Raw genomic sequence first — 24,568 nt, forward strand, 5'->3', positions numbered from 1 at the left:
GAGGGGAATCGGAAATCGGCAGGAAATGACCAGAACTGCCAGCCTGCGCCTTTGCAGCCGGCTCTCGCTTTACTGAGGACGAGCAGCTCCCACCAAAGTCTTGCCTCCCCCTACCCCGAAAGCCCCGCTCAGGTTTGTAAAGAGGGGTGCGAGATCTGAAAAGTATTTGTCTTCTAGGGAGAGAGATGTTGGTAAGGGGCCCAGTGAAAGACGGGTCCTTTTTAGCTCATCAACGCACCACGTCTTGCTTTGCAGCTCCAAAATGATGCCAGCGCTGCTGTCCTGAGGGTCAATATTAATGCGTTAAGTGGAATGGGAAATAAATGGACAGTGGCACATTTCGTGGCATCATTTTTATAAGGGGGACGTCCAAAGTTTTAAGCTGCACTTAAGAATTAGCCACATCTTGCCAGAAATTTAATATTTTTTGATAAACTCGTTAATAAAGCCTAGGAAGAGGTAAGTTAAAGTTAGTTACCGCGTAGATCCTCCAGTCACTTTGTAGAAACTTGCACAGGTTACTAAGATGAGGACGACTTGTATTTTTAATTTTCTAGATTAAGTGCAAAGGCATTGAGTTTTGAGGTGGCAAGGTTAATGTTCAAGGACAAATGGAACAGCCAAGGATCTCTTGGAAAGCATTCACTTGCTATTAATACGTAAGCCTGAAATAAATAGAATTAATTTACAGTGGGAATTATATGCCCATGTTTTAGGCTTTTTTTGTTATATTAGCTATATGAAAAGGGATGCTCTTTAGTGATTTAAAAAAACCCACCTGTTTGTTGTCATTTGCAGTTTGAAATTGCCGACAGCAGTAAGGCTAGCTAAAAAAGCTAACAAGTCGACTTCAGTGTGGTTTGACATTTACTATCAAAGCTTTGAACGCTAAGAAAAACAGAATTTTAAAAAATGCATATAAATAATAAAATTTCATTGTGACTCAATGTCCCTGCTCCTGGAGAAGGGACAGATGACATTCAGCGACTGGCTTGGAACCATTCCCCCTGCAGATGCATTTGTGGATACAGTGGGTCAGGGCTGCCTTTGAGTATGTACAGCAAGTGCTTATGAACTTACAGAAACAAATGTTTTACTATCTAGGATTTTCTCAATAGTTTACTCTAAAAGTTTTGCATGTAGAAATGTAGGATAAATATTTCTTCGAAAGGAAAAGTTTTGAAAGGAAACTTTATACTTGTATTTTTTTTCTGTGTTCACATTTCAAAGTTCATCTGTCTTTCAAAAAACATATTTTCATAAATATTAAAACACTGCAACTATTATTTTTAATTCTTTTGAGCACCATGTTTGCTGTAAGTAGTTTTTTAAGTAAGATTATATAATCCTGTTTAAGGAGTTTAATAGAGAGAACAGGATTTCCAAGCCTGTAAATGCAGTCTATATAAAATAGTGAGATCAAAGCTTTTTGTTAAGAAACTTGAGAATGTATACATTTTAAATGAAGATAGAAACACGTTTTAAAATTATTTTTTCCACACCATTTCCTTCCCCGCCAAAAGAATTCAGAGACTATATTCCATAGTCTAAAAATGGCATAATCAGATGTAAAAATTATTACCATAATATATAGTTCTCTCAAGATGGTGGATACTTTTTAATATATTATGAAGAAAGAGTTATATTCTCAGCCCACTATAGGTTTGAGGGAATGGAAAAGACGTTTCTAAACACACTTTACTCCTGAAATCTATAAGACTATTAAGCTGTGCAGGTAATTGTATTCTAAGTGGTAAAAGTATTTTTCCAACTGCTTTTTAAACTTTGAAAATTTTATATGTATTTTAATTAGCACTTTTATTTTAAATGTTCCAAATATTTCACTATATCAGCTATGTGATAAAAATTATTGGAATTTGTTCCCTACTACTTTCTGCATAAACAATTGAACATATTTTATACTAATCTTTTTATATACATGGGATAAATTTGAACATGTGTCTTGTTGGTATAAAAAACAATCCAAATTCATTTCTTTCTTGAAAACTTGGCATCGATCTTCATCTTGTTTTTTTATGCACACAATTTGGACATGCCAGTTTGTAGGCAAGTTTGAAGACAGTGCAAGTTTTATGTGGAAGAATGTATGTTAAGGTATGAAATAGCTAATAGCCAAAATGAAATCAGGAGGTGTGGCATTCACTCCTTTGGATGATGATTTTAAAGGTAGTTTTGCACTCAGGAAGGATTTTCTTATGCTCTGTATTTATGAATATCTAAATTATCCTGCCTTGCAACTTCAAAACTCAATAACCAAATACCAAATTTATGTATTTTCAATGTGACTAAGGCTAGGAATATGAGAAGCAGATTGGTTTTATGAAAGAAAGCAAGCATTTACAATTATAATTTAAAATATAATCCTAATTTCAGTTTCTGACAGAAATCTTGTGGTCAGCTCATCAGTTTTTTAGATCAGTTTCTAAATAGCATGTAAAAACTACCTTTTCCACATCAGAAGTTCATATTTAGGTTTCCTTAACTGCAAAATCACTTTAAAAGAGAGTGTTTTATGTGAAGGACCATTTCATGTGTTGGTTCCATCGATTACATATGAATGTATAAAAATCTTGTTTAAAGACCAGTAAAAGTGAGGAAATTCCAAGTCAGGCTAGCTAATTCCATTCATAATTCATCCCGAGTACCTGACTGAGGAAACTTGCAAACAGTTTATAGCTATACATACAAAATAAGTTGACTTGCTTTGTAAGCTGGAAGCAGAGTTAAGTTTGATCTCCCTGCTTGGAAAGTCTTAAATTAATAAAATTATGGAATATGGTTAAGCTTTTCAGTTTCCCAGGAATTTTCCAATATCAATGCTTTTTGGATTTTTGCGTTTTGAAAATGTAAGCATGGAAAGGCAACTTTTTTGTGCTGAGATGAAGTTAACTTTCACCCATCCATTTCCTTCCCACTTACACATTTGTTCAGTAATTCTTCGAGTGCTGGGGGACAGAGGCCCTGCCGTGAGAAAATAGCATATGCCATTTCTCTGCTCCCTTCAGCCATCCCTACCCACAGCCCTCCCTTTATTCCAAGCCAGTTGGACAAGTATTTAGCATTGACACATGTTTCAAACTGCTACATCCACAGCCCTAGGTAGTTTTGGGGATTGGCAGGAAATCCATCTAGACTTTGCCTTCTGAGCTGGGAAAAGCTACTGGAAAGCCCTATGCCTTGATACTGGGGCACTTCTAAGCTGTCTTTCCAATTTTAAGCAATCCATCAGTTGTTAAGCAATCCATCAGTTGCTTTCTAAGACTGCACTGTATACTGATGCCTTCTCTTAGTTTTGATGTTCAGAAGATTTTTTAAACATGTTCGTAGATTTCTTAAACATTCTAATTGTAATTTTAAACTAGACTAATTTTAAGGTTGAAAACTGTCCCAGAGAGAGTACTTACATAGTAACTTCAATCTGATGTGAACTCGAATGACTTTTAAAAAATAAGATGTTGAAAATGTGGGTTTCCGGTGGAAAAGGCTGCCATCTACTTAGAGTGGGATCCTTAGGACAAGTTAATATCCAGCAGACACGCTTCAGTAAACTGGAACAAGCCTGATGTGGAATTACTGACTCCCTGTTTTCCTGAATGTAGGTCATTTTGTGTCCTTACAATTTAACGTTTGAAGGGATTTCCTGTCTTTGAAGTACAACAGTTTGTCACCTGCTTGGCTAGCTGCCTTAACAGTTGGGGCTCCTTTCCTACTTTGAAAGACTTAGTGACTCCATGTTCCCTAACTAGAGTTTCCCAGCTCACTGAATGCATGCTGCCTGCAGGTCTGGGACTCTCCTGTACAAGTTAGTGCCTGCAGATTCCCTGTTCCAAGCTTCATTTCTCTAGGTCAAAGAGCCTAAAAGAAAAGCCCGGAGCCATACACTCCTCTGGTTGAAGCCATAAAGAGGTAAGCTTTCATAATGTAGAGCCATATATCAAAATTCATAGATTTTTAGAACCAGAGTAACTAGTGCTCAGTCATTAGAGTCTCGGGCTAGAGCAAAACACAGCAACTGGTGCCAAATGTACGCTAGTGGCTGAAACCCATTTAAGTAATAAACAAACAAATGTCCTTTTAAGAATGTGGTGTTATTTTTACTTAAGAATGCATATGACTTTATCACCCCTTATAATATATGATATTGATCCTGAAGTTCAATATTTCAAGTGAAAATTTGCCTGTTCAAAAAGAAAATATTCACAAATGAGCAGTGTGTTAGAAGACAACTGAATTGCTTCTAGGAATGGTGGGTATGCTAATATTTACCAAATGATACAACATGTGCATGCCAAAGCTCTTTGTAAACTATAACACACCTCCAAATGAAAGCTATTTGCATATATTTCAATCAACTTGTCTGCCTTTACCACATCCACCAACTAATCCTTATGCTCCCACTGCAAAGACTCTCCTCTTTTTGGAGAAGAACACCAATTGTTTGGAAGCCTGGACTTTCCAACAATCTTAAGGCATCTTCATAGTATCCCTCCTTAAGAGGGCTTTCATCTTAATATTAAGTAAACATTTAGAAGTTTATGAACTTTGGGGACTTTCTTTTCAGATAACTGAACATGTGTATATAAAATTACAATATTCGGATAAGTGAGGGGAAGAAAATAAAAATAGGTTTCAATACAGTTATGGCTTAAGATCTTGATGAAATCGAGAGGAAAGTAGAAGTCAAGTGCATCAAATGAAGAAGGGTCAGACTGAATTCTGTTTGTAATTTTTTCATATGAACTGAAATGCAGTTTTTCTGACTATATGTTTTATTTTATAAATATTAATCACTTTGATTCATTTAATTTCTCTAGAAGAAACTGTAGCTTTTGTAACAGAGTCTGCTCTACTGGGTTGTGTATGGGCACCTACCAGTTTGCTTTCTAGTCAGTATCATGTGAATTGTCTACAGAAAATGCCCTTAGCAAACACCTTCAAAAAGCACCCATTCCAAGAGCACACCTCTTGTGTTTCTCACGAAGCAAGTGGTACTATGTCTAGCCAAGGAGGCAGACTCAAATTCATGCATTTATCTCAGGTGTTTTGGTGACCTTCTTCCTAGGTCCTGCTCTTGGCAACTGTAAGCCAAGTGTATATAAGTATCAGAATGGATTCTCTAGGTACCAAGTGAAAATTCTATCTCTAGTCACATGCTCCTGCACCCTTTATGTGGGAAAAATGTTCCAGTCTTTCCTTGATTACATCACAGATGATACGAGAACAGGACACAGGGGATAGGGAACTGCTGAACAGCTGGATATCTCTGGAAACTTGGAGCACTTAAAAACACTTTGAGGCCATGCAGCTGCTCTTTTTTTTAATTGTCTTCAGTGAAATTCCAAAACCCCAATAATATCTACCTTAAAAGCATCAGGAGTATTTTAATTGGGCAATAACCATCCATATTTTCCTTCTGATAAATTAAAATGGATTAAGAATGACATTTTATGATGATTATAAAGTATATTACTGACCCAAGGGACAAGAACAATTATGAAAAATATGTCCTACATATTTGGCATGAATATGAATTTAGACTTTAAACCATTCAACTTAAATGCTCAAGCATCTTATTAAAGCTTATAAAATAATATTCACATAATGATAACAGAGTAACTTATAATCATGATTGATATTATAGCATCAATATTGCAGCAGGCTTTGTGCCAAATACTGAAATTGACTTGGTCTTTGCCTGTTGGACTTAGAATAAAAATAAATACATTATTAAAAAGATGAAGCATGGTAAAAGATTTTGTGCATTTGAGATTTTTTTTTCTTTCTCTGATTAAAATTACTAACCATGAAAAGGAAAAGTGATTTTTGAAAAACCTGGAAAACCTAGTGAGTTGGAATTGTTCTACTAAATGTTGGAAGAAGATCTAATCAAAATTAAACTTTAATAGCCAGCAGCCGTTTGAGGACAAGTTCAACTTACATGAATCCGGGTCATCATTTGAGGGTAACCCATCAAGCTTAGCCTAGCAGTGGCCAGGCCCTAAAATAGGAGTCGTCTTGGAGAGCAAGAGCATTTCTGTATTTGAGTTAATGCTACCCACCAGCAATCAAGATCAATTAACTCTTGTAGTAAACTTTTTTAATGAATTGGAGATGACTACAGAAATTGCCAAAGACAATGTGGGCAAAACTGGATGGGCTAAGTGAAGCGGCTGCCTGTATCAGCGTTTACTTAGGCCCGGCCCCACAAAGCCCTAGCAGTTGCCATTCAGACACTTGCATGTTAACAACATTAAGACCTTTAGAGTGTATATTTAACTGTATTTTCTTCCACATAGGTATTGGCACTTTTTAGCATGACCTACCTTTGTGTGTCATGCTAAAAAGTGTATGTAACTAATAGAACACACACATTTAACTTATTATGGGCCTGGGTTTCCTGGGTTTCAGCTTCAGTGTATGTCCCCTGGCAGGTTTCTTAACTGGTCTGAGCCTAAGTTTCCTCATTGATAAAACAAAGGCAGTAAGTGGTGCCTTTTTGCAATATTAAAATTAGTATTAAATGGAATAATGTTCACAAAATATCTGGAACAGTTTGCTGTCAGTAAATATCTGTTACTACAGTTGCAAGGGAAAACAAGATTGAATCTTTGTTCTCAGTTTCTGTAATATACAATTTTAGAGATTGTTTAAAGAGAGAGAGCATCTAAATGAACAGTTTCAATAGCATCTTGTTCATATTCAGAAATACAGCCCTGAACTCAAACTTGAAACTTCAGTGTTAGCCAACCTCCCCTCCTCCCATCACCACCTGAAGGAAAATATCTTTGTGTAGCACAAAAGAACTTAATTCTAATTCCTTTTTTTTTTTTCTTTTAAGACAGGGTCTCACTGTGCCATCACCCAGGCTGGAGTGTGGTGGCACCATCATGGTTCACTGCAGCCTTGAACTCCTGAGCTCAAGTGATCCTCCCACCTCAACCTCCCGAGTAGTTGGAACTGCAGGTATGAGCCACCATGCCTGGCTGATTTATCTTTTAAAATTTTTTTATAAAGACTGGGTCTCAACTATATTGCCCAGGCTGGAAAAGAACTTCTTTCCCTCCAAGTGATACCTTTTCCAGACAAGTCAGCTTAAAAACTGACCCAAGGGCCCTGAAGTACACAATTTCCTTGGAGAAAGAAAGAAATAAGGGAAAAGGACTTGCTGACGTGCTAATTCATTTTGGGGCCTGTGGGTAACATCAGAATGGCAAAGCACTTGGGGCTTTTTTCTAATTTGTATTTTTTTAATCTTCTGAGAAGTGACTTTCATATGCCAAGATTCATTCCATGATTAGTTTTTGTGACCAAGTTATGAACTCTTTTGAATATGGGGACCTAGAATAGAAATGATAACCTACGTGTAAGAACTTTGTGATTGGCATCCCCATCATGCTGTAACTGACACAAAATAAACTTAGGATTATTGCTGCATAGTGTGACTTTAATGCATAAGCATATTGTAACATCTGACAAACTGCTTGATCTAGATCAGCAATGTGTAACCCATTCATTGTTGTCACTCTCAACAAGGTCTTATAGTCAAACATCATCACTCTCACTAAAGAGATAGTTTACTGAAATATACTGAGATTTTGAAACTGGAGTCAAGAGGTAGCACACTGTTTTATGTTGATCCATTTAATGGTCCTTGACAGCCAATAAAAGGACACTGTAAGAATACATGAATGCAGTAATTAATAGGTCTATTGATAATATTTTCAACACCAGGTAGGGAGGGAGAGAGGGAGGAGGAGGGAATGAGGAAAGGGAGAAAGGGAGGAAGTGAGGAAGTGAGGAAGGGAGGGAGGGAGGGAGGGGGAGAGGGAAGGAGGGAGGGGAGGCGGGAGGGAGGGAGGAAGGGAGTGGTCTGACATCTTACTCCAGAAATAGAGCTGTTTTTATATATTTTACTCCATTATTTTGGATCTCAATACTGACCATACTGAGGTTTTTAGTCATTTACACAGTTGGCCAAATTTCACTGAAGTTTGTTTTTCAGATTCTACTAGGTGTTTTCATGTGGCAGTTGCCTAATTTTTTACTATATTTAAGATTTGTCCTTACCTTTTGGATATTCTGCCTTTGTTCTTCACAAATGCTCAACTGTCTTAGAGGGTCTTCTGATTTTTTTGGCGTGGGGTCACTCAACTAAATTATAGCTACATAATAACTCTAAAGCCTAGTTCTCCTGGCTTTTCCTGCTGAACTACTTATGTCCAGATGTTCTTATTTATAAAGTGTGAGTCTTTGAAGAGTCATTCTAAGATTGCAAACTGCCAGGTTATATTCAGTACTCTGGACCTAAATTATTTGGTACATTTGGAAGAACCTGGTAGGTAGGGAGGAGGTGGGTGGGGTGTGGAGTCTTTGTTAGTAAGGAAAGAACATTCTGCTTGAGGTACTAAGGTATCAGATTATTCAGTAAGGTAGACCATTAAGAGCTAAATTGTGTGGTGTGCACCTTAGTGCTTTAGGAGATCAAAGGAAAGAAATACCAATGAGGACAGAAAGAGTTCTCCAGAGGAAGCAGACTGCAACTGTATTTGTGAAGGATGAGTGGCTGTGGATGGATGAAAAGAACGTTTTCGGTAAGGGGACGTGGTGGGTGAAATGCTGAGGCAGGGATGGGCTCAGTGTTCCCAGAGCTATAAGCACCCCAGGAAAATTTCACTTGTACTCTATGTGCTTACTATTTTTGTCTGTCCAGAGTGAATCAGTTCTCCCAGGGACAGATTTGACAGTCTGCACACATTGAAATCGATTTCATTTTAACTTTTCTTCTTGCTTCTCTCAAATCTGGCTAAAATACTATTCTGGTCATGTCATTTTCCTGCTTCAGACCCCTCTATGGCTCCCTATTGCTTAGTCTCCTGAAGATTTCATGCCAGACCTTTGCACCTACCCCCCACCCCCTGCCACCTTGAGCTTTATTTAACATCTGGACCCTTCTCACTTCTTGTGTCCCAGCTCCAGCCACCTGGAACTGGCACCCGCCATATTCTCTCTTGCCTCTGGCCCCTCACATAAAGCTCAGGTGTTGGTTTAAACATCACTACCACAGGAAGACCGGACTAAGCTCCACTGCTATTCCCTCTCACCCCTGCAGTGAGCCTATTTTTTTTTTTTTTTTTTTGTATAGACACTGCCATTTTCAAGTTCAAACTCATGATCTTGGAGACACTTAGATACTTAGATTTTCTCACAAATTTGCACATTTTTAATAGACTATTTTTTAGGTAATTTTACATTCACAGCAAGGTTGAGGGGAAGGTACAGAGATCTCACATATGCCCCTGCCACTCCCCCTGTTATCAACATCCCCCACTACCAACATCCCCTACCAGAGTGGTACATTTAAAACAATTCATGAACCTGCATGAACATATCATTATCACTCAAAATCCATAGTTTACATCAGGATTCATTCATAGTCTATGGGTTTGGACAAATGTATAATGACATATATCTGCCATTATTGTATCATAAAGAGTAGTTCCGCTGCTTTATAAAAAAAAAAAAATCCTCTATGCTCCATCTATTTATCACTCACTCTCCCTAACCACTGGAAACCACTGGTCTTTTTATTGTCTTCATGGTTTTGGCTTTTCCAGGATGTCATATAGTTGGAATTATTGTAGTATATAGCCTTTTTAGATTGGCTTCTTTCACTTAGTAAAATGCATTTAACTTTCTTCCACATCTTTTCATGGCTTGATAGCTATTTATTTTTAGTACTGAGTAAATATTTCATTGTCTGGATGTACTCAAGCTTATTTATCCATTCACATGCTGAAACTTGGTTGCTTCCAAATTTGGGAAATTGTGGATAAAGCTGCCATAAACATTTGTGTGCAGGTTTATGTGTGGACACATTTTATTTTAATTACTTAAATATCTGCCATCCTCATGAGACATAAACTCCTTGCAATGAGAAACCATATTTGACTTGATCAGTTGTGTCCAGCAGAGAACCTGACCCCATTCATTCATTCATTCATTCAAAAATTTATATTAAATACTCATCATGTGCCCTAATGCAACAGAGAGCCAAACAAACAAAAATTCTGTCCTCAATGCTGCTTGGGGAGATCAACACTAAAATGGGCCAAAACTAAAAAATAGAGTATGTGTATATTTATAGTGTAGCAATAAATACGTGGGAGAAATAGCAAGACAGGAGAACAGAAAGTGCCCAGTGCAAGGAGAATTTTAGACAGAGCGGCCAGGGGAGGCCTCATTAAGAGGATGACATTTGAACAAAGAACTGGAGGAAGTGAGGACGAGTCATGCAGATAGCTGGAGAGGAGCCATCAGACTGAAGAAACAGCAAGTGCAAAGCCCCTCCCCTGCCGTGTGCCCTGGCATGTTAAGCAGGTCACTTGGGCTGGAGCAGAAAGAGCAAGAAGAGGGGAGGTAGAAATTGAAGTCAGAATTGGGGGCAGGCTCCATCCTGGCCTCACTGTTCACCTTCCAGCAGATGTGGCTCAGCAGGCCGGAATATGAGTCCCGCCCCTCCACTGTCCACTGCAGATGCCTCTAAGCAGACTGTTACTTAGTTGCATTACACCCTTTCTTGCCAAAACCTGTCTATGCACAAAAAACAAGGTAAGATTGGCAAGGCTTTTGTTTTGTTTGTTTTTGGATTGACTCAGGATTTTAAAAACTAGACCGATAAAGGTGACAGCTCTCATTTGGAGTGAGCATCCCTCAAAGTTCTACAATGTGTCTAAGGACTTTGATTGTACATTCATCTTCTTTAATAGTCATTCCAAATATTGTGAGATGCATTGTTACAGGAAGACCCTTGCCATCCCAAAAACTACCCCACTTCTAAGGAGAGTGGCCCAGTCCTCTCCAGAGTCCCACACAGGGTAGGTGATAGCATTGCTTTCATGTAAATAAGGTAATGCAATTTTTTTAAATCTTCAGTTTAATACTTTTTGTTTTATTTTGAATGATCAACCATCATGGCCCCCCTTTTTTGTCTCCCAACTTGGAATGTATGAATGCTTTTGGTCTCCCTGGGAGTGGGTGGAGGTGTGGAGGCAACCAGGGCTTACCTGTACACTGACTTGAGACCAGTTGAATAAAAGTACACACCTTAAAAAAAGAAAAAAAGAATCAGGGGGAAAGGACAGTGATCATCACTTAACCAAGTGGTTGGAGAAAGATTGTTGTTTGCTGCTATGTAATATGTGCGCTTCAGACTGGAAGATCCAAATAGATGGACAGACTAGGCTGTGTCCTTTTCTGTTTTAAAGACTGTTTTAAATGACAGTTTTAATGATTTAGAACAATAATAGTAGCTCAACATGGAACAAAGCTCAGCTATCAAAAGTTCATTAAGTAAAAGGATATCAATACAATCAAGTCCTACCCAGGGATCTTATGCAAGATGCAGATCATATGCACATCTTCTGTTATTATTATACTTTAAGTTATAGGATACATGTGCAGAATGTGCAGGTTTGTTAAATAGGTGTACACATGCCATGATGGTTTGCTGCACCCATCAACCCATCATCTACATCAGGTATTTCTCCTAATGCTATCCCTCCCCTAGCTCCCCACTCCCTAACAGGCCCCAGTGTGTGATATTCCCTTCCCTGTGTCCATGTGTTCTCATTGTTCAACTCCCACTTATGAGTGAGAACATGCGGTGTTTGGTTTTCTGTTCTTGTGTTAGTTTGCTGAGAATGATGGTTTCTAGCTTTATCCATGTCCCTGCAAAGGACATGCACTCATTCTTTTTTATGGCTGCATAGTATTCCATGGTGTATATGTGCCACATTTTCTTTATCTAGTCTATCATTGATGGGCATTTGGATTGGTTCCAAGTCTTTGCTGTTGTGAACAGTGCTGCAGTAAACATACACATGCATGTGTCTTCATAGTAGAATGATTTATAACCTTTCAGTATATACCCAGTAATGGGATTGTTGGGTCAAATGGTATTTCTGGATCTAGATCCTTGAGGAATCACCACACTGTCTTCCACAATGGTTGAACTAATTTACACTCCCACCAACAGTGTAAAAGTGTTCCTATTTCTCCACATCCTCTCCGTCATCTGTTGTATCCTGACTTTTTAATGATCGCCATTCTAACTGGCATGAGATGGTGTCTCATTGTGGTTTGGATTTTCGTTTCTCTAATGACCAGTGATGATGAACTTTTTTTCATATGTTTGTTGGCCGCATAAATGTCTTCTTTTGAGAAGTGTCTGTTCATATCCTTTGCCTACTTTTTGATGGGGTTGTTTTTTTTTTGTAAATTTGTAAGTTTTTTGTGTATTCTGGATATTAGCCCTTTGTCAGAAGGATAGATTGCAAAAATTTTCTCCCATTTTGTAGGTTGCCTGTTCATTCTGATGATAGTTTCTTTCACTGTGCAGAAGCTCTTTAGTTTAATTAGATCCCATTTGTCAATTTTGGCTTTTGTTCCCATTGCTTTTGGTGTTTTAGTCATGAAGTCTGCCCAAGCCTATGTCCTGAGTGGTATTGCCTAGGTTTTCTTCTAGGGTTTTTATGGTTTTAGGTCTTACATTTAAGTCTTTAATCCATCTTGAGTTAATTTTTCTATAAGGTGTAGGAAGAGGTCCAGTTTCAGTTTTCTGCATATGGCTAGCCAGTTTTCACACAATAAAATGTGATAAAGGTGATATCACCACTGATCCCACAGAAATACAGAGCACCATCAGTGAATACTATAAACACCTCTACGCGAATAAACTAGAAAATCTAAAAGAAATGGATAAATTCCTGGGCACATACACCCCTCCCAAGACTAAACCAGGAAGAAGCCAAATCCCTGAATAGACCACTAACAAGTTCTGAAATTGAGGCAGTAATTAATAGCCTGCCAACTAAAAAAGCCCAGGACCAGATGAATTCACAGCTGAATTCTACCAGAGATACAAAGAGGAGCTGGTACCATTCCTTCTGAAACTATTCCAAACAATAGAAAAGGAGGGATTCCTCCCTAACTCATTTTATGAGGCCAGCATCATCCTGATACCAACACCTGGCAGAGACAGAACAAAAAAAAAAAAAAAAAAAAAAAAGAAAGAAAAAATTTCAGGCCAATAACCCTGATGAACATCAATGCAAAAATCCTCAATAAAATACTGGCAAACTGAATACAGCAGCACATCAAAAAAGCTTACCCACCATGATTAAGTCAACTTCATCCCTGGGAAGCAAGGCTGGTTCAACATAGGCAAATCAATTAACATACTCCATCACATAAACAGAACCAATGACCAAAACCACATGATTATCTCAATAGATGCAGGAAAGGCCTTCCGTAAAATTCAACACCCCTTCATGCTAAAGACTCTCAATAAACTAGGTATTGATGGAATGTTTCTCAAAATAATAAGAGCTATTTATGACAAACCCATAGCCAATAGCATACTAAATGGGCAAAAGCTGGAAGCATTCCCTTTGAAAACCGGCACAAGACAAGCATGCCCTTTCTCACCACTCCTATTCAACATAGTACTGGAAGTTCTGGCCAGGGCAGTCAGGCAAGAGAAAGAAATAAAGGGTATTCAAATAGGAAGAGAGGAAGTCAAATTGTCTCTGTTTGCAGAGGACATGATTGTGTATTTAGAAAACCCCATGGTCTCAGCCCAAAATCTCCTTAAGCTGATAAGCAATTTCAGCAAAGTCTCAAGATACAAAATCAATGTGCAAAAATCACAAGCATTCCTATACACCAATGACAAACAGAGAGCCAAATCATGAGTGGACTCTCATTCACAATTGCTACAAAGAGAATAAAATACCTAGGAATCCAACTTACAAGGGATGTGAAGGACCTCTTCAAGGAGAACTACAAACCACTGCTCAAGGAAATAAGAGAGGACACAAAGAAATGGAAAAACATTCCATACTTATGGATAGGAAGAATCAATATCATGAAAACAGCCATACTGCCCAAAGTAATTTATAGATTCAATGCTATCCCCATTAATCTACCATTGACTTTCTTCACAGAATTAGGAAAAACTACTTTAAATTTCATATGGAACCAAAAAAGAGCCCATATAGCCAAGACAATCCTAAGCAAAAAGAACAAAGCTGGAGGCATCACACTACCTGACTTCAGATTATACTGCAAGTCTACAGCAACCAAAACAGCATGGAACTGGTACCAAAACAGATATATAGACCTATGGAACAGAACAGAGGCCTCAGAAATAATGCCATACATCTGCAACTATCTGATCCTTGACAAATCTGACAAAAACAAGCAACTGGGAAAGGATTCCCTGTTTAACATATGCACATCTTATGCAAAATGCAGATGTTATGCACATCTTAGGGAAAATGCTTATGCACATTACCATAGTAAGCAAGAGATTCATGCACGGAAGTGAAAGAACAAGAAAGGAGGTAACTTCAGCTACCAAAGAAATTTTACGATCCACCTTCACCCTAAATGATTATCCAGTTATGACGACATAGAAAATTGTGGTTTTCTTATTGTTGTTTTCATCTAGTCATTCAGAGGCCTTATTCTTGTCCACTACTAGTATAACTAGCAATTAAAGTAACAATTTCTTTTTATTTTATTTTATTTTTTTGAGAGAGTCTCACTCTGTGGCCCAGGCTGGAGTACAGTGGTGCCATCTTGGCTCACTGCAACCTCTGCTTCCCAGATTCAAGTGATTCCTATCTCAGCCTCCCAAGTAGCTGAGATTATGGGCATGTGCCACCACGCACAGCTAATTTTTGTATTCTTCGTAGAAACAGGATTACACCATGTTGGCCAGGCTGGTCTCGAACTCCTGACCTCAAGTGATCCGCCCACCTTGGCCTTCGGAAGTGCTGGGATTACAGGTGTGAGCCACCACGCCCGGCCTAAAGTAACTGTTCCATCAGGTGATACTTAGCACCATACAAAATTCTTTCATCCACAGGGAAAGTATTAGACGCACTAGAAAGAGGATGTATGCAGAAAGAATTTCTTTCTTGAAATACCTCTTCATAGCTACAGACTCCAGAGTTCATAACTTGTGTGGGTACCACAAAGCCCTCTGTACAGGACATCTGCTGAGGCTGTGTGGAATATCACTCAGCACGGCTGACGGGCTCCGCCCACCACCCTTGCTTCATCAGCACACATCACGCACACCAGCTTTCCTTCTCTCAACACTTGGCTCCCAGCCCTTCACAGAACCCATGAACAGAGCCTTCTAAGGAAAAAGATATACAAGAATTTATGGCTAGACAAATACCACATCTATTTCCAAAACCAGTGAACTTATCATGAGAACAGCTTTCCAGTGTAGGGCTTAGTTTGAATTCCATCGTAACAAAGAAAAACAAATCTTCATTATGTTTGTCCAGAATCTAAGCCATATCAAAATTCTCTGATTATCATAGCATATCACATGGCATAGAGAGCATATATGCACTAGAGAAATAAATGTTAACATACAAAACACAAGAGGGCAATGTGAAAAGATAGTATCTGTGAGGGAGGTGTTGATGCCTCTGTTATTAACTGCAGCCCAAAGCATTGTTCATGAGGCACTGACTGCCTCTCAACACAGTGTTATCTCCTTGGCATGTGCTTGAAGTTTTGGGTCTTCCTTGCTTTCCTCTAATCTCCACCTTCTGTTGTTGTTAGTGAGCCTCAGTTTGGACTGAAATCCTGTGTCACTTAGAGCTACATGATCAAAGCCCTGTGTAGGGATTTGGGTCAGTGCCAGCAAAGTTCAGGTTGTACTTCAAACGAGTCCTCAGAGTGCCTCACAGCCAAGGGCAAGGGTTCACTGGGTTTGTTCTTGAGCTGCCCACATTTAGGGAGTCTTCAGCCCCTTCAGTTGATAAGCCCTACTTGGCAGAGCTCTGCATTAATTAACGTGGCCCTTGGGTCGATTCGATTTCCTATGTGTCAGCACCTGACTGGATGTAACCTTATCTTTGCACGTCATACTCATGATGGATCTGAAACAGTGCAGGTGAAGTTTGTCTTTGACCTGACAGCTGGATTACATCCCAGTTTCACAACCACCGAAGAAAAGTCTGAAATCTCAACTCATCATTGACGTTTTATGGAGCAGCCACAATGGGTGAGATGCTAATATGTTTGGACACAGCGATTCCAGTAAAACGATGATTACTTAAAAGTGTATTTCACTACTAAGTGTAAGTGTTAGAGGCAATAGAAATAAATAAGTGATAGATGGTTCTTGGGGGTGACATAGAGGCATCTCTCCAAAGCTTAGAAGTTAGGGCAAGTAGTTGTTCTCTAAGCAATAAGTTACTTAAATACATGCATAATTGAAGGAGACAGAATGTTTCTTTACCTTTTGCAAAATTTGATTTCAGAAGAGACAGTACAGCCCAGTGTCCTAAGGAGCATGAGTCCTACAGTTCTTCTCAAATCTGTTTGGGACAATCTTCCATAGTCACAATGCCGATTTCACTTTGTTTACATTTGCATTTCTTAAACGTGTTTTAAACCATAGAACTCTGTCACACGACCTCTGCTTTTTAAAAAAACGTCATACACATTAGTGTACTAAGGAGCTAATTTACAAAGCATACTTACTCTGGGAATATGGCCTGTCCCAAGCTAAGGAAAAAAGCTCACCTTGGATGATCTGCACTGGAACACAAAATAAGTAATCATAGAGGCAGAGTTTTGTGACTTGTGTAGAATTGTCCTAGAGAGATGGTGATGGAGGTGAAAGGGGGAATCACTCCACTCACCAGAGATCCTGTCCGTGTGCATGTGTGTGTTTGTGTGTGTGTACACGTGTGTGTATGACTTGAAGTGTCATCTCATCTGTCCTTACCATAGTCTGTATGGAACATCCTCTGATACTATTCGCTCTCCCTTTGCAGATTTCTGAATAAAAATGTGATATGAGGAAGGTGTTCTATGGATAGGAGCAAGGTATTCTGGACCCCAGAAAGGGATATCCTCCACTATGGATAGTCAAAATTTTTACTTATTAGTTTCTTGTGAATTAACCAGATACAGTACGACCATCTCTGAATACCCTGAAAAATACCTGGGTCCAAATAGTGGCTTTGCTACTCACTAGATGTATACTCTCAGGCTGGGCTCCATTTCTTCATTTGTGTATCGGGGATACTATGATCTTGTGGGATTTCCATAAGTATTAAACAAAATATGATTAGTGCCTTTCACATCATAAGCATTCCACAAATCTATTTCATAGTTTTGTTGTTTCTATTATGATACCTTATTTTAAAGATCAACAGACATTAGCACAATTTATAATGTGTTAGAGTCCTTCAAACATTTTCCTCAACAGGTCATTGTTAACAAAATGTGCATTGCTGTCTTTGATTTACCATTGCTAAGGCAAAATGAGTGATGATATATGTGAAAAATGGAAGAAAAGGTCTCTAGATAGGCAAGATGCCTTTTCTTTTTCCTTTGACTTTCAGCTTCTGGAAGACAGGGGCCTTGTATCTCTATACCCAGAGTGCCTAGTAATGGGCAGGTATTTCTGCTGAATGAATGGATATGCTAATTATCAACTAGAAGGTTCTGAAAAAGAGAGTTGTCATTGGAGCTGCTGTGTAGATCCAATAATAGAAACCAACTCCTGGAAGGGAACGCCAGCTTGGCAGAGCTTGCAAGTGAGAAGCAAGTCTTTAATAAGCTATTGCTGTTCATAGCTAGAGAGAAAGGGGGAATTTAGACTGGGAGACAGAATGGCTTCAAGGATTCCTGATCAGGTTTTTATTCTGATGAAAACTTGCCGGAAAAGGTCCCTGCTCTCTGATACTGTGAATGCCTGTCTGCGAGAGGCGCAGGAAAGTCAGGCGAAATCGGTTAGGGTGTTCTGCTCAGTGCGGCTGAATGTGATGGATGGCTCGGTGTGCTGTTTATCTACTGCAGGTTGGTATTTCACCTCTGTTTTCATTAGACTGATGGTAAGGTAATAATTCTTTCCTCTGGCTGAAAAATCTGTCTTCAGCCATTTGTTGATCTTCTTGAATGGGCACTTCAGGTGCACAGAAGTCACCCTAAAGGAGATTTTGAATGAAAACTTAAATAATGCTGGTCGGCATCCATGGAGCTCTCGGGCAGCATGGGCCTCCGCTAGACTGGCTGTGATTATTGGGTGTGCAGTGTCACATTTGCCCAAGGACACAAGCCTACAGAATGGTACAGGGTAACCACCGCTGTAGAAAACAAAGCATGAACATTACATTTGATTTCTTTGGAAACACTCAAGCTTATATTGTAAATTAAATTAAGGCAATGCAGTCTTTATGAGGTGTTTCCATATAGCACTGTGTTATGGTGAAAAATGCCTCAGCCTGGGCCTCGGAAGTCTCCACCACAATACTGTCTCTGGGCAAATCTCTTAATGTCTCTGAGCCTCCATTTCTTCATCTCTCAAGAGGTAATAATAATGTGTGCACTGGTTTTAATAGAAAGCTCTTATCAAGATGATACAGCTTTGAGTTTTTCCCCAAGGCAAGGGGAACAAACAGAACAATGACAAAGGCTAGTGGCCTTAGTAAGCTGTAGCTCTATAGCTCCTCCCCCTTTCCAGCCTCTCTGATGGAGGGCACAGAAAGGAAGATGGCAGAGTTGGCTCATTAAGCATTGATCAAGGAAGGCCTCTCCCCACACCCAACAGAACAGATCCATCCCAGCACTTTTCTAAGTTTGTGAGCTGATGGGCAAAGTGATAGAACTTCCACTCACAGGGCTCGTCAGTTGCTCCATCGGGAAGGGGACTGCTGCAAGGTTTCATCCACCCGAGACAGAGTGGCCAGTAGAGAAGACAGAATCTTGTAACTGCTGGTTCTAACTCGTGGGACTCCCATTAAGAATGAGCGTCCCTTTCTTCCTATCAACCTGTGAGGACAGCCCATCCATTACTTCTATAGTATGGGTTACTTGCCTAAGAAACGGTTCTCATTTAATATAACGAGGGTGCCCATATGTCCTGATTTGTTCCTGACAGTCCCATTTATGCTTTTTGTCCCTGAATAAATATTATAGCACTACCATTAACTCTCAAAGTGTCTGGGTTTGGTCAGTAAATTATATGACACTTCAAACGCATTAATTTTATAATAGGCACCTTCTCAATTCCCAGAAAATGCTTCATGTGTATCACCAGTAACCTCTCTACCATCAGTTTAGTTGATTTGTGATATACAAATACAAATACATTTTTACTTTATAATTTTCACATAGCAATTTGTAGTCATCAATATCATTTTCACAGCACTCCTGAGTTGAGGGAGAGTAATTACAAAGAATTGTGGTTTAATAAAATGATGAAGAATTTTCTTTCAAATACATTTTGAAATGTTGCAGAGGCTGGCCAGTAAGTTTTCATTTAATCGACACTATACAAAAGTTATGTTAGTTGATTCTCATAAATGTATTTTAGGAGGCCAAGGTGAGAAGATCACTTGAGAATGGGAGTTCAAGACCAACCTGGGCAACATGATTAAACACTATCTCTACAAAAAATAAAAACACAAAAAATTAGCTGGTTGTGGTGGCACACGCCTGTAGTCCCAGCTACCTGGGAGGCTGAGGTGGGAGGATCAACTAAGCCCTGGAGGTCGAAGCTGCAGTGAGCCGTGAGCATGCCACTGCACTCCAGCTCAGATGACAGAGTGAGCCCCTGTCTCAAAAAAAAAAAAAAGTAAACTACCGTAATTTATAATTCTGAAATAACAATGTCAACTAAAGCAGTATTATTATTTTTAGAGACAGAGGCTTGCTCTGTCAACCAGGCTGGAGTGCAGTGGCATGATCATAGCTCACTGCAGCCTCAAACTCCTAGGCTCAAGCCATCCTTCTGCCTCAGCTTCCAGAGTAACAGGGACTACAGGCATGCATCGCTATACCCAGCTAATTCTTTTAGCTTTTGTTTGTTTGTTTGTTTTTTGTAGAGATGGGCTCGCGTTATGTTGCATAGGCTGGTCTTGAACTTCTGGTCTTAAGTGATCCTTTCACCTTGGCCTCCCAGATTGCTGGGATTATAGGCATAAGTCATCATGCCCAGCCAATAATTATTTTTATTTATTTGTTCTTCAGTTAAGCAATCATTCAACAAATGATTGTTTATGAAATGTTTCCAGGTACTGTGCTACATAAGGGAAATATAACAATGAAAGACAGAGACTCTTACCATAGAAATTTATAGGAAATGAATTTAAGAGACAAGTAGATTATAATGAAACCAGATTATAATACGGCTAGAGTAGCACAGAACCCACCTAACCCAGCCAGCTTCATGGCACTGGACGGCCAGGAACAGAGGGATGTGGTAGTGAGGGATGGCTTCCAAGTGGCAGTGATGGAGCTGTCTTGAAGGACATGTAGGAGTTAGTCAAGGGAGAGATAAAAGAAAAATACTTTACAGTGTATTTTCCAATATTAGAAAATAAAATAATTAAGACAGATTTTAAAGCCAGGAAACATTCTCTTCTTTGAATATTCTCTTCCTGTGTGATACAGTTTGGATATTTGTCCCCTCCAAATCTCATGTTGACATTGATTCCCAGTGTTGGGGGTGACTGGACCATGGAGGTGGATCACTCATGAATGGTTTTGCATCATCCCCTTGATGATAAGTGAGTTCCCACCCAGTTAGTTCATGAGACATCTGGTTGTTTAAAAGTCTAAGACCTCTCCGTCTCTTTCTTGCCCTAGCTCTCACCATGTGACGTGACTGCTCCCATTTCTCCTTCTACCATGATTGGAAGATTCCTGAGGCCCTCACCGAAGCCTAGCAGATGCTGGTGCCATGCTTGTACAGCCTTTAGAAACATGAGCCAATTAAAGCCCTTTGGTTTATAAATTACCCAGCCTCAGGTATTTTTTCATGGCAATGCAAACGGCCTAATACACTGTGCGTTTGGCAGGAAGCTGTTGCTGGTGGTCTGGGGGACTGAATGATTGAGTAAGCTTTCAATTTAGGAAGCTCTTGAAAGGAGAGAATTCTCTAATAGCACTTTCCAGTAGAAATATGTGATTCACGAATAGAATTTTAAATGTTCTATTAGCTACATAATCACGTTACACAATTACACAAAAAAGGTGAAATTCATTTTAATAATCTATTATATTTCACCCAGTATTTCCAAAATATTATCATTTCCATGTGGAATCAATATAAAAGTAATGAGCTATTTTGCAATTTTGTTTTTATATGAAGCCTTCAAAATCTGGTGTGTATTTTACATGTATATGTTTCCATTTGTACCAGCATATTGCAGTGGTCAATAGTCAGATGTGTCTAGTGGCTCTTATATTGAGGGGTCCAGTTTTATAACATCAATATTAAATCCCACCATGGTCACAAATGAAAATGAACCCAGAGTGTTCTGGCTGGATTTATTCATGATAACTAATCCCTCACTTACATAAACAGCATATGCTTCCAGAAGGGATAACAAAGATGCTATAAAGATCTGTGTCCTAGGCATTTGTCTTATATTTGACAGCCAATCGTGTTTATGACAGGCCCTGTACTTCATAAGCAAGCTATAATACAGTATTGTAAATACAAATGTTTTAACTGTGGGCATAGTAAAAGCATTTTGGGCTTCCCAGATTGACTACAGATTCCATCATCACTGGGGCCAGTTTGTGATTATGCATGTATGATACAACTCAGAACCAATTATTCCGTCATAAAAGGTGTGGTCAAGGCAAACTCTCACACATACTGTCACCTGTGATAATTTTTTTCTGACTGAAATAGCTGCAGTGCTGTTGTATACAAGCGTATTTCCTTTAGTGAGGTAAGACAAAATGATAGCATTTAGATGAGAGACTTGTAATGATTTCCCACTGGGAGCAATGATCTCTGGTTCTTAATTTCTCTACCTGTGAAATGGCAGTAATAATTTTGGCCCTGAGGTCTCTTAGTACCATGAGGATATGAACAAATACTTTTCATTTTTCTGATTCTCAGTTTAGCACAGGACTTACAATTGCGAAAGTATTTCTTCAATCTCCAGAAGTGTTTGTGAGAGATAGGGCCATCCAGTGAGTTACTTTTTCTTTATTTTCTTTAATGGGTCACTCACAGTTTGTGACAAGAGCATTACTAATTGCATAGCTGGTGCCAGGGGCACTGTGGAGTCATTGAGGAAATCACTGTTAGCTACAACCCGCATAAAAGCCAATTACTCTCTAGAGAGGCAACATGCCATCCTGAGAGAATACAGGGCTGGTGCCTCAAAGTTTTTCCACAGACGAGGTACGCAGCCTGGGGCAAACTATTTTAACTGCAGCTTTCTCAGCTGTGAAAAATGAGAATGGCAATCCTTACTGCTTTGGAAGAGAGTTGTGTTTATTAATTAGTTTGTATTTCAAAGTGCTTCACAACTGGAAAGTTTCACTATTGGATTAAGGAAAAATTTCCTTTCATTTTATCCCCCTCCACGTTAGGATGAAAAGAAACTGTGCTCACTGAGGCTGGGAGAAAAATGGAGGGGATTCAGGCAAAAAAGCTAACAAACCTGACTTCCATGGTAGTGGCTCATTTCCCTGGCTGTACGATGGCACCCATTAAAGGGAGCTTTGTAAATTAGGTACCTTAAAGGGCAACCAAACCTGCCATCTGAAGAATAGCATTCGTTTTAGACTTAATTTTTATGATTGCTTCAAGAGAAAAAGGGAAAGAAAATGAGCCAAATCACACTGTAATAGGGGATTTGAAAATGAGAAGTAGCATAAAAAATATCATGTTTTCTTGCTTGAAAAATAGGAGGTTGGATCTGCTTATATCCCAGCCTTTAGACTCTCAAATCTCCTTGCTCTCTTTCTAGCTTATCTCGGTAGGTCCACCAGTATTTTCCTACCAAGTGTTCTACTATCATTAATTGTTTAAAAAATAGAGAAGAGAGAGAATTCATTTCTATTCTTCTTGTGGCTGTCCCCTAGTTTTTCATTTCTCCTTCCATGCTGCAGAATACAGTTGCCTGGCCAGGGACTGCACTTCCCAACCTCCTTTGCATCTATCTGGGTCATGTGACAAGTCCTCACCAATGGAAAATGAGCAGAAGTAGAGTTTCTAAGTGGCTGTGCCTTTTCCAGTATCTCTGGGGACTGGAAATGATTCTGAAGCCATAGGGAAAGGCCAAGCCTCAAGAGAGAAGGCTGAATCCTTTATCACCACATGGAGGAGAATCTCCCACAGAAATGGAACATCTGCTTTGGATTGTTATCTGAGTGAGAGAGAAACTTCTGTTGTGTGAAGTTGCTGGTATTTTGAAGTTTATTGTTACAGCAGCTAATGTTACCCTAACACATATACTGCCAAAGCTGACCCTCTGCCCCAAAGTTTCCATTATAGTTGTCTTTTCCATGTCAGAACTTGAAATTCCTTTAGGACTTTCATGACATTCAGTACAGTTCAGGACATATAAGGTATTTAATAAATGCATAAGGAATTGAGGAAGGAAGGTATAAAGGAAGGGTGGGAAGAGGGAGGGAGGAAGGAGTGGTTGAATTAATGTGTATGCATTTAATATGACTCACTTATTTTCTTTTATGCTTTTAAAGTCAACATGTCCATTTCCACCCTCCACCCTCATTCTCACATTAAGCTATGGAGACGGGGAATATTTGTACTTTTTTCATGGTCTTCCAAAGAATGGACATATTGCCATGAGAGAAATTGCTGGTCAGCGAGAAACAATTCCTTAGAGAAAGCAACCCACATATCATCACCCAAGAAAGCTGGACCATCGCCAACATCTCCATCAGGAACTTGGAAGAGTTGTCTGTCTTCCCAACACAATAAAACTGGAGACACGAGCATGCAGAGCTCCAGCCAGCACAATTACATAAAGCCAAAGCACATTATCGCTTGCAGGCTGCAGGATTTATGACCAACTATGATGGAAAATACAGAGATACTTTACTTGTCTGAATTCATCACCCACAGAAGACAATATGTATATTAATAATAGAGAAAAGTTGTCTATATTGTACTTTTTCTAATGAAAACCTTAGTAAACAGAGCAGAAACAGATGCCAGTGTCTTAGAGAAAAAAGAAAAATGGAAAAGATTGCCAGTTTGCTCCTCTTCAGAAAATATGCAATTGCGGTTCTTGTTGAAAAATTCCTTTCAAATGCATTGAGGCAGCATTTCTATTTTGGCAGTTTTCTTTGTTTGAGTTGCTGCTTCTAACTTGAGTATAACAGAGAAGTAAGTCTGTATTCTCTATGGGTGTCTGCTGTTCCAAGTATGAAGCAATGAAGCTAAAATCACTTTACTTCTAGAAACCTGTGATTTCCATTTGCCATGAGGTTGACACTTCCTCTGGCAGTGTCTTTGCCCCGAACTGTCACAGAACCATGCTCTTCATCTAGCAGAGCATTCTTCATCTTTATCATAGCTGCTTACCACTTGCTTCTGCTCTGGAATGCTCACCCTGCACGTGCAGGTTGTGTGGTGTCCTGGCCCAGTGCTGGCACATGGTGAGCACTCAAAAAAGTATTGAAGAGCTCTCTTCAGGTTGTAATTTTATGTTACCAGTGTTTTTACACAATTGGTTTG

At 39.2% G+C, this 24,568-nt stretch overlaps 1 long non-coding RNA gene across 1 annotated transcript; it reads left to right on the forward strand.

The window, feature by feature from the left end:
- The first annotated feature begins 19 nt into the window (after positions 1–19).
- Positions 20–20,838, forward strand: LOC115893136. The gene is made up of 4 exons (XR_004053074.1): positions 20–132; positions 4,175–4,267; positions 6,864–6,984; positions 20,707–20,838. It is a non-coding gene; the product is annotated as an uncharacterized LOC115893136 (long non-coding RNA).
- The last annotated feature ends 3,730 nt before the right edge of the window (positions 20,839–24,568 follow it).

This window comes from Rhinopithecus roxellana, chromosome 14 (genome assembly GCF_007565055.1).
Source record: "Rhinopithecus roxellana isolate Shanxi Qingling chromosome 14, ASM756505v1, whole genome shotgun sequence".
Classification (NCBI taxonomy): Eukaryota; Metazoa; Chordata; class Mammalia; order Primates; family Cercopithecidae; genus Rhinopithecus; species Rhinopithecus roxellana.